Below are 18,424 nucleotides of genomic sequence, written 5' to 3' on the forward strand. Positions count from 1 at the left end.
GTGACCAGTTCCCTGTCCATCACACCCCAGGGGTTGTGTCCAGAACTCCTCCAGAGTGTCCCTGGGTTTTGCCATCTTGGATTCCAAGGTGGTGCGGCACCATGGGAGCATCTGAGTAGCCAGTGCCAGCAGCTGACGTGAGAGCCCTGCACTGATAGGTGCTTACCTGGTTAGGTGACCGATCCCCCTTTGAGGGCTATTTAGGGTATCTCCTCTGGGTGTTTGGAAGTTTCCAGCATGAATCCTCTGCATCCTTTACTTTGTCTTCTCCCGACGGAACCGCAGCTGACCCCTCCAGGAACTCTACAAACTGCAACAAAGAAGCAAAGTCAACTTATGCAGCATTGTAACTTCAGCTCCTGCCAGCAACGCCAATAGTGGAGTGACGGAGTCACTTCCCTGCTTCAGCAGGCACCTCTCTGCAGCGACGACCGGTGGCATGGGTCCCCTCTCCAGACGACAAGCGTGGATCCAGCAACATGGGTGGTAGACTAAAGTGACCCCAACAGTCCCAAGGTCCAGCTGTCCAACTTTGGTGGAGGTAAGAGCTTGCATCTGTGGGAGTACTGTGTGACTACAGTGGTATTGCAAGAGCTTTGCATGTCTCCTAGTTCAGCTTTGGCTGCTCAGCTACAGCTGCCCCTAGACAGCCTGGCTTCTAGACACTGACTACATTTCACTAATAAGTGACAACTGGACCTGGTATAAGGTGAAAGTACCTTTGGTACCCATTACAAACCAGGCCAGCCTCATAAATGAAACACCTCCACCCAGAACAGGCTTTATTTCTGACCACAGAGTGCACAAAGGCACTCACCCCATGTGGCCAGAAACTTGCCTGAAGGTGGCAAGCTGGCACAGACTGGTCAGTCCTACACTAGCAGTTGGGCTAACATAGAGGGGGCATCTCTAGGAGCACTCTGTGTGCATTTTTCAATAAATCCCACACCGGCATCAGTGTGGGTTTATTGTGCTGAGAAGTTTGATACCAAACTTCCCATTATTCAGTGAAGCCATTATGGTGCTGTGGAGTTTGCAATGACTTCCAGACCATTTACTCAAAATGGCTACACTGCACTTAGAATGTCTAAGAATAGACTTAGACACTGTAGGGGCATATTACTCATGCAGCTATGCCCTCATCTGTGGTACAGTGCACCCTGCCTTAGGGCTGTAAGGCCTGCTAGAGGGGTGACTTACCTATGCCATAGGCAGTGGCTTGTGGGCATAGCACCGTCAGAGGGGTGCCATGTGAACTTGGTCTTTTTCTCGCCACTAGCACACACAAGCTGCAAGACAGTGTGTTTGTGCTGAGTGAGGGGTCCCCTAGGGTGGCATAGTACATGCTGCAGCCCTTAGAGACCTTCCCTGGCCACAGGGCCCTTGGTACCATGGGTCCTTTTTACAAGGGACTTAACTGTGTGCCAGGGCTGTGCCAATTGTAGAAACAAAGGTACAGTTTTAGGGAAAGAACACTGGTGTTGGGGCCTGGTTAGCAGGGTTCCAGCACACTTTCAGTCAACACTAGACAAAACGTGGGTGGGTAACCATGCCAATAGTGGCACTTTCCTACACCATCACTTCTGCTCGCAGAGTAATTGAGCTTCACGCTCTTTCTTCAAAGCCCCCATTCCTGTCTGTGCACCCTAAAAAAGTGGTGTTGCCCACCAATGCTCCTTTCTTCCTTCCCAAGGTTGTTACGCCTTTCCATGTAGGCCAGTCCATCACCTTGCCTACTTTTTACGCACCCTCACTTCCTTCTCATGAGGAAGAGAGACTCCACCATCTGGACCCAAAAAGAGCGTTTGAGTTCTATCTCAATTATACTATGGATTTTCGGGTGGGCTATCAACTCTTTGTTGGATATGTGGGTGCGAAGAAAGGGAAAGCGGTGTAAAAACATACCATCACTCGATGGGCACTTCTTTGCATCAAGATGTGCGATGCTTTGGCCAAAAAGCAACCCCCTGAAGGCTTGCGCGCTCATTCCACCAAAGCAACTGCAGCTTCCACTGCGTTAGCACGCGGCGTTCCTGTCCTGGATATCTGCTAGGCAGCTACGTGGGCATCCCTGCACACGTTTACTAAACACTACTGCCTGGACAGTCAGGTTTGTCAGGACAGCTGCTTTGGTCATTTGGTCCTTCACTACTTTCTAGTCTGATCTTGGTTCTCAGCCCACCTCCGAGGATGGCATTGCTTGGGTATCTGTTCTAAGGTAAGGAATCTGCAACTAGAAGGCTCTATCAGATGTACAAGTTACTTACCTTCGGTAGCAAAATATCTGGTAGAGACATATTCTAACTGCAGATTACTCACCGACCCACCCATCCTCCCCACTTGCAAACTGATTTCTAGGGACAGGGATTCCTCATTCAGGTGCTTAGCTCTGGTGCACCAATCTCAATGTTCTTAGCCGCTCTGCACTTTGGCATCGAAAGTCGTTAAAAGAAACTGATGTCACTGCGCTGAGGCGGCATCTATGTACTACTCCCAACATCATTATGGCAACTACGATGCACGCAGAGTCGACCGATGCGCAAGGGTATTGCTCGAAGAAAAAAATCTCCAGATCCAGTCTGACACCTGGGGGGAAATTCTAAGTTAAGAAATCTGCAACTAGAATATGTCTCTGCCAGATATTTCGTTACCAAAGGTAAGTAACTTGTACTACATTGCATTACATTGCAAGAGTGGTTATTTGTCCAACTTTGAATTTGGAGTTATCTCTACTATCATATAATTCAGAGGGCAGTTTTCAGGATGGGTTGTTCCCTGAATACAGCCTTACATTTAGAAGCTAAGATTTGGAGAGAAATCCAATTGCTAATAACAAATGTTCTACCGTTCTGTATGCCCACACTTCTCGCAATGAAAATGGTACTCATTTGTGCTGATCAGTCCATCACCAGAGACAGCAAAGGCCCCAGAAACACAATGTGAGGATGTCAACATTTTTGCGTTGGAAATTGACCCATCTTGATAATGTGGGTAGTTGTGGTATTTTGTTGACAGGCTTGGCCACTACCCAGGAAAATGTTTAAACCTAGGTAGTTTTTAAAACTAGGCCCCAAGGAGAGTTGAGTATAGTATGACTTGTGTTGATCCCACAAAGGGTTCTTACCCAGATGGCCCTGCCAAACTCTGGCCCTCATTTTAACCTCAGCGGTCTTTTTGCAAGACTGCTGAGGTACCGCTGTGCTGAAGACCGCGAGTGCAGGTGGTTTTCCGCACAGCGTATTATGACTGCTGGCAGCCCTCTGTCCTTTTTCGAACAGAGAGCCGCCAGCAGCCATACTGGCGGTTGGCGGGGAAGTGGAGGCTGCTCCACCTCCACTGCCACCTCATCAGAACACCGCCCACCGAATCACGTCCCATGATTCGGTGTGACGGTGTTCTGGTGACGGGGAGCTGGCGGCGGAGCAGCCCCCATGGATCCCGTTCCCTCCCGGAGGATCACCGGACCAGGTAAGGTGATTGCCCGTTAGGGGAGGGGGAGGGGGGGTGTTGTGTGCGTGCATGGGGGTGTGCGTGTGAGTGTGTACAGGGGGTGTGTGAGTGCGTGTATGCATTCAGGGGGTGTGTTTTGAAAATGTGTGCGTGTATGCCTGTATGTCTGTGAGTATGTGTGCATGTATGTATGTGTGCGTGTATGTGTAGTTGTAGTGTATGTGTGCGTGTAGGGAGGTGTGTGTAGATGTTGGGGGAGTGGAGAGGGGGCTCCTGCCACCTTTGGGGGTAGTAGGTGGGTCAGTGTGTGGGGGGAGGACTCGGCGTGGGGGAGGGGGGTGGGGGAGACCCCTTTCAGTGCCAGGGAAGGAATTCCCTGGCACTGATGGTGCCTACCGCCATGGATTTCGTGGCGGTACAGAACCCTACAAAATCCATTGCATTATGCGGGGTCGTGATGCCGCCGGCGGTGTAGTGACAGCCGCTGGTCTGGAGACCAAAGTCTCTAGCCCAGCGGTCATTACCACCCTGGCAGTCGGAGTGGAGAAGTGGCAGTTTAGCATGGCAGTCACCGCCATGCTTGTAATGCCATTTATTTTTCCGCCGGCCTGTTAGCGGTATTACTGCCATTTCTCCACCGACCGCCAGGGTTGTAATGAGGGCCTCTGTCTTTCGCTAAATCATGCATAACTGCAGAATCGACATCTTAGAATATCTCCCAGGTGCCAAACTGGATATGAAGAATTTTATAGCAGTGCTCCCATGAACTGATATGTGGCATTGGCTGCTCTGTGCCGACTCCATATCGCTCCAGAGATGGAGGTGAATCGCATATAAGCACTGCTTCCTCTCTCTGATGTCAATTCCTTTCTTTCTGCACCTTCCAGTGCAGATCTGGAGCTCTGCTCCTGACTTGTCAGTCTTCCAACAACTCTTACAAGCAACTCTTAAACAGTGTGCTAGGGATTGATGTCCTCCCTGAAAACAACAGGATTCAAGCCATGCTGTGACTGCAGGAAGCAGATATTGGTCATGGACCTGCACAAGTGTGTTTTTGTTGCCTTAATGGACCTGAAGGCAATTCGAGCCTGGGAGGTGAAGTTGGATATCACCGACCACAAAAAGGTCTTCATGCAGGTCCCACTTCGTCATGGTCATGGTCATGGTCCTGGTCCCTGTCACAGGGACATTTCCATGACATTTCTCCTTCCCTCTCAAAAACCTTAGGTAAGTTGAAGTGCAAGAATAGTGTAAGTATGCAAAGCTGGACTGTACCTCATCCTACTACTCTGGCTCCGAAGTGAAGGGGCAGGGTTGTGAAACTTAAGTCATACTCCTTCAACGTTACTGGCCAGGGAACTAATTCCTCAATTGGACGCAACACACACTGATTTACCTGGTCCATTGTCAACCTGCAGCAGTTTGAGGCCTTCAAAGAGGTTTCCGTCTCTCTCTGGCATGCCTTCGGCCCCATGGAACTGCATGGTACTCCTCTTGGGTCACAGCCTGCAGATCGATCTCCAGTGTCCTGTGTCCCTGTAGGACCAGTTACCAGGATCACACAGACATGGTACAGACTTCACTCTGGTCCCAAGATTCACGCTGGTACTGACGTCACTGATGCTGGTTGATGATCCAGTGCTGACGCCCACATTAGACCCAGAACCAACATTGGCTCGAGGTTGACTGATGCTGCGCTATGAAACTGTAGAAGTGTCTTCAGAAATCCCAATTAGTCAAAGGCAGGAACCATCCACTATAACAAATCAAGAAAGATTTATTTAAAGTGACATGGGGACCACCGACTCCAGAGCCAAATGTCCAAATTGCAGAACTAAAACATAGGGCCGTTTGCAATCGCAAAAATGCATTTGGGTATGTATGAATCCCAAACTGCAATTTGGTAACTTATTACTGAATCGCAAATTGGAATTGTGACTACATACCGATTCGGTATTAGGAAGGGGCGTGTCGGGGGCCTCCCTTCCTAATACCGAATCACAGAGGTATGTAGGAATGTTTTGTGAACGAAATGCGGTCACAAAAATTCGCATTTTACCACCAACTTAAAGTAGGTGGTAACCCATTCACAAATTGGAAGGCATTCTCAAGGGACCCCCTTCCCCTTTGTGAATGTATGCAAAAACATTTTTTAAGAGCAGGCAGTGGTGGCACAGACCACTGCCTACTCTTAAAAAATGAAAAGAAAACTTTTCATTTTTCTCTTTTAAACGCATCCCTCTTTGGGCTAGTCACACCCCTAAGGTGGGCTAACCGAATTGGACACTCAGGGAAGGGTTCCTCCATCTTGTTTTTGGTGGAATTAGGAATTCTGGGACAGGGTTATGCCCAATTCCCTCAGGAAGTAATCATATGGGAGTGTAGTCACCCCATGGGTAAGTAGCCCATTGACTACTACCCTAAACGCCGCTAAATTAAGTATACTGGGAGCTCCCAGACACCAGTAGCTTATGTTCATCTGACCCAAGAAGAAGAGGACAAAGGGGAGCCAAAGAAGTGGGAACTGTGGACTGCTAGTGGACTTTTAGCACAAAACCTTGCCTGCTCCCGTCTCAACAGTTGTAACAACCGGACTCGTCCTGCAGCTTTGGGGACTCCAAAAGCTTCGGAGATTCTTCAGCACTTTGCCAACCTGTCAGCATCTCCCTTGCGGTGGAGGAGCCACTTCTCTGAATTCTGCAGACACCATCTGCAACTGCAAAATCCGGTACACCATTCTGCTGATCACGAGTCCACCAGCGCAACAGCCACCCAGCAGGAAGTCACTGAGCTCCAGCAGGACCAATGCTTGTTTGAGTCTAGACCAGACTCCAGCGTTGCAACCAGAGACCATCCGCCAAGGGAAGCCAACATCTCAAAGGCCACCACTCAGAGTGACCCAGCTGCCCTGTTTTGTCCTCCTTTTGCACATCTACCCAAGAACTATGGGCGCCTTGATGTAGGGGTCCCAATGACAAAGTCCTGGTGCACTCGAGCTACCCCGCCCAGGTTCATGATAACTGTAGGAAGCTTGCCTGGTCTGTGGTGAGCACCTATGATGTTATCACCCTATACCAGGTCCAGGTTTCCCCTGTCAGTGAGGGGTAGTTAGTGTCTAGGAAGCCAGGCTCTCTAGAGGTAGCTGTGGATGAGCAGTCAAGGCTTATCTTGGAGACATGCAAAACTCATGCAGTGCCACTTGTAGTCACACAGCACTTATACACATGAAAGAACCACACAGTGTTCCAAAAATAACAGTACTTTTTTTTAGTGGCACAAATACTAAAATACTATATAGGCAATACTCTACTAGCAGGTGAGTAAACAAACTATTATATAAACCTTAGTAATCAGGAATGGACATAGACACCAATAGAAAACAGTGAAATAACAGTAAACCAATAAGACCCTAAGGGGGAGACCAAACCATATACTAAATAATGGAATGCGAAGTTCAGACCCTCACCCAGGTAAGTGGGATCTGTAAAGGGGAGCTGAAGGAACTAGGTACCCCAAAAGGTAAGTACCAGAGTGCCCTCTAGCAACCAGGAGATGAGAGGGAAGTACCTGTTTTTACCCAAACCTACAGAGAAACTTTGTGAAAAGACTGTGCAAGACCCAGGCAAGACTGCAAGAAACAGAAGATGGATCCTGACAAAGGAGGACCTGCAAATTAAGGGGTCGAAGCCTAGTTCCAGTTGGAGTGTCTGGGTGGGGCAGAAGCCACTACCCACCCTTCTGCAGATGCTGGACCAGGTCTACGTTGAAGACCATGGGTTGGCTATCCAGCAGAGGACGAGTTCTAGAAGTGATGCAGTTGACGTCCTGCATTGGAAAAAGAGTTGCAGTCCATCAGTGGTGTAGAAAAACCACCAACAAGACTTGGCAAAGGCAAGAGTCGCAGAGGAGAAATTGCAGAGCTGCTGGGGACGGTGAAGGTCTGAGGGGACTCAACCGAAGGAGGGGAGTCCAAGGTAACCCTCAGTAGTGAGGAGATCCAGAAGTCAACGATGCAGCCCCCACGGGCAACTCACTGGCAGCAGGGACAGGTGTCGCATAGAGGCCCACTCAGCACACCTGGAAAGGAGTCCCACGTCGCTGGAGCAGCAGACAGGAGACGATGCGTTGCAGAGAATGCTGGAGACTGAGGATACATGGACCATGAATATCCCTTGGGAGAAGAGCCAACAAGCTTCGGTAGCTGCAAGAGTCGAGGTGCACAGGGGTAACGTCCTGCAAGGGCAGGCAAAGACTCACCACCTCCAAGATTAGCCAGCTGGTAGAGGTAACCACGGAGGCCATTCAGGACCACCGCCTGTGTTGCAGGATCCACACACAGTTGTAGGAGAGAGGACACACGCAGCCAGTCGTCATTGAGGTTGTTGCCTGCAGGTGCAGGGAAGTGACTTCTTCACTCCAAGGGAGGTTCCTGATTGCTTCTTGGCCCAGACTGAAGACTTGCCACCCTCCGGGGATGCACAGCTGGGAAAATATTGCAGTTTGTGGAAGGAGCTAGAAAAACAATGTTGCAGAGTGGAGCTGCAGATTGTAGGTTCTTGTGTAGATCAGTTGCAGTTCCAGTGGCCAGAAGTCGAAGTAAACGTTACAGAGGAGTCCTACTGGAATCTTGCACGTCGAATCTGAGGATCCACCCAAGAGGGAGACCCTATATAGCCCACAAAGGTGGTTTAGTCACCTAGCAGGGTGACCACCTATCAGGATGGGGCTTTGACATCACCTGCCTGGCTTGGCCACGCAGATGCTCCCAGAGGCCTCTTTCCACCTTCGATTTAAGATGGTGGAATCAACGTGGCCACCTGGAGGAGCTCTGGACACCACCCCTGGGGTGGAGATGGACAGGGGAGTGGTTACTCCCCTTTCCATTGTCCATTTTTGCACCAGAGCAGGGACTGGAGGTCCCTGAACCAGTGCAGACTGGTTTATGCAAGGAGGGCACCAAATGTGCACTTCATAGCATACCAGTGGTTTGGGGAGGCTATCCCTCCCAAGCCATGTAACACATATTTCCAAAGGCAGAGGGTGTTGCTTCCCTAGCCCAAAGGAAGTTATTTGTTCTGCCTTCCTGGGCTTGAGCTGTTCAAGCAGCAGGGGGGCAGAAATCTGTCTGTAGGATGCCAGCAGTGTTGGCTGTCTGGAGAACCCTGCAAACTGGTAGAAGCAAAGCTGGGGGTCCTCTAAGGAGCCCCCAGAGTGCATGGAATTATGCAACCAATACTGGCAACAGTATTAGGTATGATTCCGGCATGCTTGATACCAAACATGCCTAGGTTTGGAGTTACCATTATTTAGCTGGACATAGGTAGTGACCTATGGCTGGTACATGGTTCCCCGCACTCATGAAGTCCAGGAAAATGGAGCTGGAGTTCTTGGGGGCACCTCTGCTCATGCAGGGGTGCACTCACACACAGGTACTTCCACCCTGCCCTCTGGGCTAGGAGGGCCTTCCATATTGGTGACTTACAGTGACCTGGTGCAGTGACCTGTAGTGAAAGGGTGCATGCACCTTTTCATGCAGGCTGCAATGGAAGGCCTGCAGACACAATTTGCATGGGCTTCCATGGGTGGCATAATATATGCTGCAGCCCATGGGGAACCCCTGGTGCCCAACTGCCCTGGCTAGCTAGGTGCCATATCCTAGGGACTTATATGGGGGCACCAGTATTCCAATTGTGGGGTGTAAAAGGTTAGAGACAAGCAAATTCAGATGGAGCGAGCACAGTCACTGGGGTCCTGGTTAGCAGGATCCCAGTGAACACAGTCAAAACACACTGACAGCAGGCAAAAATTGGGGGTAACCATACCAAAAAGAGGGTACTTTCCTATAACAACCTATGGTGTTCGCTTGCTCCCATTATGTCCCATTACCTCGCCCTTATTGGGAGCTCAAGGACCTGTCCCCAAGCCCCACTTAGCAGCCTTTTTTAAGGTGGCCCCCCTCGTCGCCAACTGTGCAGTGCACAAGGCACCCTACTCGACCAGCACCACTGCACCAGACGCCCCAGGGCAGTAAAACTGTCCTGCTGGTGATTTTAGCGACCCTTCTTTCCTAGCACCCTAATGTCTCCGGCTAACCCCTGAGAAATGTTAGCAAGGACCCCTATACAGTCAAAGTACTTTTAAGTCTTTATCGCGCAGCTACGCATTTGAGTAAAAGTGGTACTTGTTAAATCGATATAACTGCAACAGTACTTGTCTTCTTTGAGGTTTTCTGGTGTTTTAACATAATATAAAGAAAGTAACTGTCTTTATAAACATTGATCTGGAGTTTCTTCTTGGGTGTGTCTCATTTATTGACTGTGTTCAACAAATGCTTAGCACTACCCTCTGATAAGCTTAAGTGCTCGCTCACACTACCACAAAAGGGAACTTTGGGATTATTAGTTTTACCCCTGTAAACCAATAAGGGTCGCCTGTACTAGCTGCATAGTGTACCTCCACACTCGGTACACCTCATAGATAGCCAGCTTCGTACAGCGACCAACTCTGGCAGGCAGCCAGACAGGGAGGACCAGCAAAGTATACCGAAGCAGCTACCTCTCCAGAAAAAGCAGTCATCAGTTAACTCCCAGCTTCAGTGGTTCTTTACCATTGATTTCTACAGAGTGGTCCTAATGCAAGCGATATAGGATGCTGAAAATGCTCAAGGATGCTGAAGATGCTGTGCAGTCAACGGGGGTCTTACTGGGGCTACTCCTCTGTGTACAGATTTGGTGAGACAATCGTGGCCCCAGAGGTCGAAGTCCCTCAAAGTCCCTTCAGAGTTGCAGAAGTCCAGTTGCTACTGGGCTACCAGTCTCCCAGTGCAGTGGTGTCCTTTTGGCAGTAACTTGCCTTCTTGGTGACCTAGCTGCACTCCAATGACTCTCGGGTTCAACAGACTTGGGGGGGACAACTTTTGAGCGTTGGGTCTTGGTCCTCAGGCTGCAGAACATCGATTCAGAAATGTCAGCTGTCAGCTCACCCCAGCAGAATCCTTTGTGGCCTTTTGCTGCAAACAAGCATTCTTCCAACTTACCCTTTGAGTCGCTTGCTTCAGCTGGGTTCAGGAATTTACTTCTCCACGAGCAGGGATCAGCGGGCACAATTCTTTCTCCTTTGCTAGCCACCAAGTTCAGCAGCTGCATCCACCAGTCCTCTTGTCCAGACCAACAAGATCTGAGTTCTGGGTGCCATTTTTATGCCCAGAAAGACCTATGTGAGGTCACTGTCACTAGCTATTTCTGTAAATTAACATTTTTGAGGTTCTCCATGGATGCTAACATGAAAAAGTACTGAGTTAAAGAGTGACTTGAAAAGTAAATATTTCCTTCTCAGGCATACTCCTCGTGTTCGTTTGTGCAGTGTTTCTCTTTTTCTGTCTCCTTATTGCTTCACCTCTCCTGTGGTTTCTTCCTGCTATTGAGTGCTTTTTACACAGTGTATTTCTCATGTGTTGCAAGGGTACCTTTATGTCTCGTCTGTCTTTGTGTTCTCATTTGTTGTAGTGTGTCTCTGGTTCCTCATTTAGAAAAGCCTGAATCCATTAATTCCTATATTGTATGGCAGTTTTCAGGTGCCATCTTGTGTAGTCTCATTTTTTCTTTTTTTTCTTTTTCTTACGTCTTGGTCTCATGTTTTCAGTCCTGTCAGTAATGTTTCAGGCTCACTTTTATCTCTGTCTTTCTCTTGGTCTCTATTGGCTTTTCTGCCCCTCCCATGGTACGTTTATAGCTTTTGTGTAGTTTGTTCATGTTACTCTCATTTGTAGTTTCTATATTCATGTTTGTGGCCTTGCAGTTGCCAAGTATCTTTTATGTTATGTGATGGATTCCTTTTCTCCCACAGCTCAATCATGCAGGCAGCAGTCCTGATTTCTTTGCCTTTCTGTGCCATCTGTTGAGCCCTGTGCTGAAGACGTTTCAGAGGGTTGCTGAGTTCCTTTGCGAGTGCCAATATCATGGACCAGGTATGCTGTGTTTTATGAGGGTAACATTGCAGTGCTTGTATATGACTGTAGGAGATAGAAGGCCACAAGAATAATCACTCTTCTAGAGACAAGATCCCTGCCACTTACTTTACTAAATAGTCAGAGCATGTGCATGGTGACTGTAGGAAAGTGCCACTATTAGCATGGTTACTAAACACACACACACACACACACACACACATACACTTCTTGCCTAGTGTTGATGCCAACTTTAATTGAAAGTGTGCTGGGATCCTGCTAACCAGGCCCCAGTGTTCTATCCCAAAAACTGTTCCTTTGTTCCACAATTAGCACAACCCTGGCACACAGTTACGTCCCTTGTAAAAGGGACCCATGGTACCAAGGGCCCTATGGCCATTGAAGGGCTCTAAGAGCTGCAGCATCTACTATGCCACCCTAAGGGACCCCTCAGCAAGCACATGTACACTGCCTTGCAGCTTGTGTGTGCTGGGGGGAGAAAAAGACAAAGTCGACATGGCACTCCTCTCAGGGTGCCATGCCCACAAACCACTGACTGTGGCATAGGTAAGTCGCCCCTCTAGCACGCCTTACAGCCCTAAGGCAGGGTGTACTATACCACAGGTGATGGCATAGCTGCATGAGCAATATGCCCCTACAGTGTCTAAGTCCTTTCTTAGACGTTGTAAGTGCAGTGTAGCCATATTGAGTATATGGTCTGGGAGTTTGTCATTACGAACTCCATAGCTCTATAATGGCTTTACTGAATAATGGGAAGCTTCATATCAAACTTCTCAGCACAATAAACCCACACTGATGCCAGTGTGGAATTTATTGAAAAATGCACACACGGGGCATCTTAGAGATGCCCCCTGTATGTTAGCCAAACTGCTAGTGTAGGACTGACCGGTCTGTGCCAGCCTGCCACTTTCAGACAAGTTTCTGACCACATAGGTTGAGTGCCTTTGTGCACTCTTTGGTCAGAAACAAAGCCTCTCCTGGGTAGAAGTGCTTCACACCTCCCCCTACAGGAACTGTAACACCTGGCGGTGAGCCTCAAAAGCCCAAGCCTCAGATTACAGTGCCCCAGGGCATTCCATCTAGTGGAGCTGTCCCCCGATCAAAGCACTCCTTGTGTCTGCAAGGCCAGTGGGAAAATTAGGAAAAACAGGGAGGAGTGACCACCCCCACCCCCCTTCCTCAAGCGAGGACCAACCTTAAGGTGTCCACAGCTGAGGTGACCCCTCCCTGCAGAATCCTCCATCTTGGTTTGGAGTACAGGGACCAAAAGGATTAGGTTTGTGCCCATCTCCCCAAAGGGAGTGGGCACAAGTAGGGTGTAGCCACCCTCAGGGACATTAGCCATTGGCGACTGCCCTCTGATCCCTAAAACCCCCCAAAATCTAGGATTTAAGGGCCTCCCTGAACCCAGCTCACCAGAATCCCGGTGACTTGACAAGAATAAGAAGGACTGCTTAGCTGAAACCCCCCGTAAGAAAGACGACAACAGCTGATTTGACCCCAACCCTTCCGGCCTGTCTCCTGCTTCTGAGAACCTGCAAAAGAACAGCGACACATCCAGTGCGACCAGCGACCTCTAACAAGCTCCAGAGGACTCTCCTGCACCCAAAGGGACCAAGAACTCCAGTAGACAGCATCCCTGTCCAAGAAGAAATCCAAGGACTCCTACCTCACTCCTAATGCGTGAGTCTTAACCACTCTGCACCCGACGCCCACAGCCCCTGTCCAGGTGGTCCAACCAGCTAGAGAGGATCCCTAGGCGATTCCGAGCAAGTGATCACTCTGGGTTGACCTCGCCACCCCTCCATTACGATGCCTGCAGGGGGAATCCCGAGGACCCCCCTGACTGCAAAAGCTCTGGATGAAGCTATCCAACGCCAAAGGACCCACTGCACTCGCAGCCCCCAGGCCTTTGAGAAACCGACTCCTGGTGCCACCAAGTTCAGCAGGCGGTCCACCTCCCTGTCCACCCGGTGATGTGCCCAAGACACCCCCCCTGGACCTCGTCTGCATCCTCTGAGTGACCCCCGGGGACCCCTCATAGACCAGCATTGGAAGCCTGACGTCTTGTTTGCACCCTGCACCTGGTCGCCCCTGTGCCGCTGAGGGTGTGTATTTGGTGCCTACTTGTGGCTCCTCTAATCCCCACTGGTCTACCCTCCGAATCACTGGTACCTACTTGCAGGCAGATTTGATTCATAGTACCCCCTGTCTCCATAGGAGCCCACGTTAACATTGCTCATCTTTTACCTCTGCACCCGTCCGGCCCAGTGTGGCAGCAGGCTGGTGTTAGGGGTTAACTTGAACCCCAACTGGTGGACTTTCTAAAACCCGGACACTGAAACTGTAAGTGTTGTACTTACCTGCAAAGCAAACTAACATTTCTTGCCCCCAGGAACTGTTTCTGAAAATTGCAGTGTCCATTTTTAAAACAGATTATTGCCAATAATTCAAAAACTGTATAACTTACCGATTTCAAACAAAGTACTTTTGATACATGTGTGAAATATGAATCTATTGAAGTACTTACCTGCAACTTGAATCTTGTGGTTCTAAAAATAAATTAAGGAAATATATTTTTGTTTTATAAAAACCATTGGTCTGGAGTTCAGTCATTGAGTGTGTGCTTCTTCTTTTGCCTGTGTGTGTGTACAACAAATGCTTTGCGCTACCCTCTGATAAGCCTAACTGCTCACCCACACTACCCCAAAAGAGAACATTAGTACTATCTACTTTAGCCTCTGTTAAGCCTCTGAGGAACCCCTGGACTCTGCACACATTACAATCCCGGCGGACTGGGGTATAATGGAGAAAAGAACTGCCAACAGGCTGGCAGTACTTTTCCCCATAATATAACATTGCCAAACTGCCAGTGTACCACCCCGTCCGGAAACAACGGTAACAGCCGCCGGACTGGAGACATCAGTCTCCAGCCAGGCAGCCGTCACTAGCCCATCCGTGCGATTATGAACCCGCCTACCACCATGGTTTTCGTGGCTTCCTGACCGCCGCGAAAACCATGGCAGTAGGCACTATCAGTGACTGGGAATTCCTTCCCTCTCACTGATCGGGGTCTTCCCCACCCCCTTCCCCAGGTTTCCTCCTCTCCCACTCCAGACCCACCCCCCAACATATACGCACCATTGTACACACACATACACATATGCATGCATACATCCATTCACACACACATCCAAACACACTGACGTACACATCCACACATGCACACACATACAACACGCAACACACACCCGCATTTATGCACGCACAGACATACATACACACACACCATCACACAAACACACACACACAACACAGCCTCACCCCCCTCCCCTGTCGGAGCACCCAACTTACCTGATTTCAAGGAGTCCTCCGGAAGGAGATGGGATGGGATGCTGATGCCAGCAGCAGCATCCACCAGCAGAACACTGCCAGGCCGTATCATGTGTCATGATACGGTCTGCGGCAGTCTACTGGCGTGCCGCTGGCAGCAGAACCACCTTTCCGCCGCCATGGCCGCAGCCGGAATTCCACCATCCTTTTGGCAGAATTCCAGCTATGGTCATAATATGGTGGGCGGTTGGTAGCCGTGGCAATGGTCTTTTGGCGGCCGTCTTCGCAGCAGTAGGCGTTTTTTACCGCCAATGTTATAATGAGGGCCGATATCTTATTTGGATATAGTATAAACAAAGCCAGCTTCCTACATTGGTGGATCAGCTGTGGGGTCTACGACTTTGCTGGACGACTCAGCCAAAACCTGATCCCGCGACCAACTCCAAAATTGCCTTTGGAAAACTGATTTTTGAATTTGGCATATTTTTCTACATTTTTGAAAGTCCTGCTAGGGCCTCGGTTAAGTCACCTTATCATCTCTTTTCTAGATGTAAATGTTAGTTTTTCAGTTAGGATTTAGTTACTAGAAGTAGTTTTCAGTTTCTAAAAAGTAATCTGAACTTTAAGTGACATAATGATCAGCTCAGAGGAAATAGTGGTGTAACTCAACCTCACCACTTACCTCCATCTAGGGATGGCAGACTTAAGGTCCTCTGTAAGCTGACCAGGATTAAAACCGGTTTCAACCCTACTAAGGTCAAGCTCCACTAGCTCTTAGCAGACTACACCAGGAACCACCCTGCTGAGGAGGAAGAACTCCCGTCAGTCAGGAAAGATGTTAGAGATGAGGGGGATGACCTTCCCCCTCCTCACCTAACTAGGGAGGCAAGGGTCCCAAGATCCCTGTCTCTAAGGATAGAAATCTCTGGATCTGGATCTTCCATAGGGGAGTCCAGATCCTCTGGGAACATTCTCAATGAAGAGGACATCCTTTTAGCAAGGATTTCCAACAGGTTAGCTTTGGAGCAACAACTCCTAGCTATACAAAGGTAGAGAGCATAAATGTGCTTGGCACACATTAATGGTGGCAGCAATATAAATAGGTTCAGAGAGAATACTGATATCCTAAAAATCACCAAAGGGACTTTCTCAAAATATGAAGAGGGTGATGACATCACCAAGTGGTTCACAGCTTTTGAGAGGGCTTGTGCAACCAGAAAGTTAAACAGATCTTACCTGGGAGCTCTCCTTTGGGAACTGTTCACTGGTTAGTGGAGGAAAGACGCCTCACACTCACTGGTAAAGATGCAGAATCCTATGACCACATGAAGGCTACCCTTTTTGAGGGCTTTGGATTCTCCACTGAGGAGTATCGAATTGGGTTCAGTGGGGCTTACAAAACCTCAAGCCAGTCCTGGGTTGATTTTTTTTGGACTACTCAGTGAAAACACTTGGTCGGATAACTGGCAGTGAAGTGCATGACTATGATGGGTTTTATACTTTGTTTATGAAGGAACGCCAGTTAAGTAACTCCTTCACTGACAAGCTGCATCAACATCTTGGTGACCTAGGTCCAATTTCTCCCCAAGAATTGGGAAAGAAGGCAGACCATTGGGTCAAGATTAGGGTGGCCAGGACTTCCACAGGGGGTGACCCAAAGAAAGGGACCACAAAGCCTCCCCAGGGGGAAGGGTGGTGAGACACCTAAGGACAAAATAAAGAGTCTTCTCAAGGGCCCCAAAAACCTACTCATGAGGGTGGGCCACGGGCCTCTTCACAGTCCACAAATGGGTACGAGGGTAAAAACTTGGATCCAAAGAAGGCCTGGTGTCAGAACTGTGAACATCATGGACACCAAACTAGAGACATGGCCTGTCCCAAACAAAATTCCACTAGCACTACTCCAGTTAGTACTGGAATAGCCAGTCTCCAGGTGGGATCAACAGTGTGCCTAGAGCAAATTAGGGTTCACATTGAAGCTAATATAGTCTCTGAGGGTGGGGTGGATATAGCCACACTGGCTGCCAGGCTGCCTAACATGCAAAAATACAAGCAGCAGCTCTTAATCAATGGGACAAAGGTAGAAGCCCTGAGGGATACAGGTGCAGTTGTAGGAGGCTGGCCTGGCTTATAGTGGGTACCAATGGTACATACACCTTGGGCCAGTTTCAGTTATCCCTTCTTAGTAGAGTAGTAGTGTTCTAGCAGCTTAGGCTGATAGAGTTAGCTATAGCCGAGCAGCCAACGCTGAACTAGGAGACATGCAAAGCTCATGCAATACCACTTACATCATATAGGTACTATATCATAAGAAAGAGAATACTCAGTGTTACTAAAAATATCTCAGAGGATATACTCCCTTAGGAGGTAAGTAAAATACACAAAATATACACAACAGTCCAAATCAGGTAAGTAAAACAGTCAGAAAGTAGTGCAAACACTGTAGAATATAATAGAATGCAATAGGCCTAGGGGCAACACAAACCATATACTAAGAAAGTAGAATGCGAACCACGATTGGACCCCTAGGCTAGTGTAGTGTATAGAGGGTCGCTGGGAGTGTAAGAAAACACTAAGGGTGTCCAAGATACCCCACCCCAAGACCCTGGAAAGTAGGAGTAAAGTACTTCTATTTCCTCAGAAACACACTAAAGTCGTGATAAGGGATTTTGCTAAGACCACAACAGACTGCAAAGCACTGAAGACGGATTTCTGGACCTGAGGACCTGCAAAGGAAGGGGACCAAGTCCAAGAGTCGCGAAAGTGTCCGGGGGGGGCAAGAGCCCACTAAACCCCAGATCAATGTGCAAAATGGCTGCCTCCGGTTGGAAGAAGCTGAAGATTCTGCAACAACGAAAAGAGGTAGGAAGTTCTTCTTCGTGTAGAAGATGTCCCACGGAGTGCTGGAGGTTGCAGAAGTGTTTCCTTGGCAAAATACCGCAAGCAAGCCTTGCTAGCTGCAAGAGTCGCAGTTAAAGAAAAAGGGTGCTGCCCGGGCCAAGGAAGGACCAGGATGTCGCCAGTTGGGAGAGGAGACAAAGGGGGCCCTCAGTAACGTAGAGAGCTCAAGCAGGAGCACCCGCAGAAGTCCTTGAACACAGGTTCAAGAAGACTGAACACGGCGGTCATCTCAACACTGCAAAAGGAGGTCCCACGACACCGGAGATCATCTCAGGGAGCTGAGCATCGCAGGACAGAGTGCTGGGGACCTAGGCTCGGCTGTGCATCCAGGATTTCTTGGAAATGTGCACAGAAGCCCTTATAGCTGCAGTTCATGCGGTGCACAAGATTACTGTCTGGCGAGGGAAGGCAAGGACTTACCTCCTCCAAATTTGGACAGTTGGACCACTGGACAGTCTGGGTCACTTGGGTCCATCATCTGTGTTCCAGGGGCCATGCTTGTCAGGATGAGAGGGTTCCCAGAGTATTGGTGAAGCTGACGTTTCGTGGCTGCTGAAGCAGGGGGAAGATTTTGTCAACCCACAGGAGATTTTTCGTGGCTTCCAGTGCAGGGTAAAGGCAGGCAGCCCCCGTAGCATGCACCACCAGGAAACAGTTGAGAAAGCCGACAGGATTAGGCGCTACAATGTCTCTAGTTGTCTTCTGGCTACTTTGTTGTGGTTTTGCAGGCCACCTGGAGCAGTCAGCGGCCGGTCCTTGGCAGAAGTCGAAGAG

At 49.2% G+C, this 18,424-nt stretch overlaps 1 long non-coding RNA gene across 1 annotated transcript in view; it reads left to right on the forward strand.

Moving 5' to 3' along the window:
• Nucleotides 1-11,334: 11,334 nt before the first annotated feature.
• LOC138266676 (uncharacterized) overlaps nt 11,335-18,424 on the forward strand; it is a 105,884-nt gene continuing 98,794 nt past the window's right edge. The window contains exon 1 of the long non-coding RNA XR_011199612.1: nt 11,335-11,416. This is a non-coding gene — a long non-coding RNA (uncharacterized lncRNA). The remainder of the gene's footprint in view (nt 11,417-18,424) is intronic.

Source organism: Pleurodeles waltl, chromosome 11 (genome assembly GCF_031143425.1).
Source record: "Pleurodeles waltl isolate 20211129_DDA chromosome 11, aPleWal1.hap1.20221129, whole genome shotgun sequence".
Classification (NCBI taxonomy): Eukaryota; Metazoa; Chordata; class Amphibia; order Caudata; family Salamandridae; genus Pleurodeles; species Pleurodeles waltl.